A 1,999-nucleotide genomic window follows, 5' to 3' on the forward strand; every position below is an offset into this window, starting at 1 on the left:
ACCAAAATCCTCACTGGACCTAACTGGACCGGTATGTAACATTGTGATAAATGGAGAATAAATAAAAGTTGTCAAGGATTTCGTCTTACTTAAATTCACAATCAATACTCATAGAAGCAGCAGTCAAGAGGCCAAAAGATGTATTGCATTAGGCAAATCTACTGCACAAGACCATTTTAGAGTGCTGAAGACCAAGGATGTTACTTCGAGGACCAAGGTGCTCCTGGCCCAAGCCATGGTATTCTCCATGGCATTATATACATGAGAAAGTTGGACACTGAATAAGAAAGACAGTAGAAGAATAGATAGATTCTAATTGTGATGCTGGAGAGGAATACTGAAAATACCATGGACTGCTAAAGGACAAAGCAATCTGTATTAGAAGAAGTAAGGCCAGCATGCTCCCGAAAGGCAAGAATGGCAAGACTTCTTCTACTATACTTTGGACATATTGTCAGGAGAGATTGGTCCCGGGAGAAGGACATCATGTTTGGTAAAGTGGAGGGGCAACAAAAAGGAAGAAGGCCCTTGATGAGATGGATGGACACAGTGGCTGCATCACTGGACTCGGGCACAGGACCGATTGTGAGAATGGTGTAGGACTGTGCAGTGCTTCATTCTGTTGTGCGTAGAGTGGCTAGGGGCTGGAGCCCACTTGATGGCACTTAACAACTACTTAACCCAACAGGCTCTCTTTTTCTAGGATCTGGCTCCTTCTGATAATCTGATTAAAGTATCTGATGCAAAATCTCACCATCATCCTCTCTAAAAAGCATTCTGGTTGTACTTCTTAGTAGATAGATTTGTTTTATCTCCCGGAAGCCCCTGGTATATCCAAAATTCATCCTGAACACCCTAATTCAAGTGCAGCAATTCTCTCCCTGTCGCCTTTATTAAATCTACAGCCTACAGAGGTATATGAAACCTCTGAATACCCTGCCTTGGGTCAGAAACACCTTAGGCCGCAAGGTGAAATCTTTCACAAAACAAGTGAAATTCTCGTCCTCAGAAAAGTGTAGCGTCCATAATAAAATTAAAATATAGACTAAAAAACACCAAAAAAGAATATTAATGGAAAGGGGCAAAAAGATAAAGGGAGAATGAAACCGTAGGATCTTCGGATAAAACAGTCAGTATCAGCTGGTTAGTGAACAAGTGTGAGTTTTGGGGGGACTTTCTGTATCTGTCTCCTCTTCTCTCTAAGGATAATTGTAAGAAGTCCATGCAGAAAAGAAAGTTTTGAAACAAATCCTGAACAAATATTGTCTCAGTAGAAAATAAGATTTTGCACACAATAGGAATTCAGGCACACAAGGAACAGTCTTATGGAGAACTCTCTCTGTTGTTAGTTACCATCCAGTCAACTTGCTCACGGTGACGACAGGTATGCAGAGTAGAACTACACTTAGTAGTTCTTTTTCCTTTTTTTTTGTATAAGAAAGAGCTTTATATAAAGAGTAATTGTACATTAAGAAAACACCCAGTCCACTCCAGATCAAGCCCACAAGTCCAATATTAGCCCATATGTCCAATACCAGTCTATAAAGTCCTCTTCAGACTCATGAAACACATGCAATGATGCCAAATTCAGGAAGATCACAGGCCGGTGGGTGGGAAGTCTTGTGGATCCAGTGGGGTTGTAAGCATCTCAGTGCTGGCAGGGGTCTCCACATGGCTCCTCCAGATCAGGGCACCAGCGCAGTTCCATGTGGCTTGTCAGCTGCAGTGTCTCCCAGGGAGTGAGTCTGTGTTCTGCCTCCAGCCAGCTGTTTATCTCCTTAAATGAGGCCTCTAAATGAGTTCATCAATCTGCTACCTAATTGATAAGCTAAACTCCACCCCTTCACTCTTAATCCTCTCAAATTGACAACAGATTGTCACTGCCACACCCATTTTAAAGTTACTTTTATGAAGGGCACAGAGAGATCCCCAGGCCAGGGGCTGGACCTGCTTGCTGACTGCCTAGGTGTGGTAAGAGAGCCTAGACAAAAGCCAGATC

Source organism: Echinops telfairi, unplaced genomic scaffold (genome assembly GCF_000313985.2).
Source record: "Echinops telfairi isolate 266 unplaced genomic scaffold, ASM31398v2 ScPeMD7_7469;HRSCAF=8507_1, whole genome shotgun sequence".
Lineage (NCBI taxonomy): Eukaryota > Metazoa > Chordata > Mammalia > Afrosoricida > Tenrecidae > Echinops > Echinops telfairi.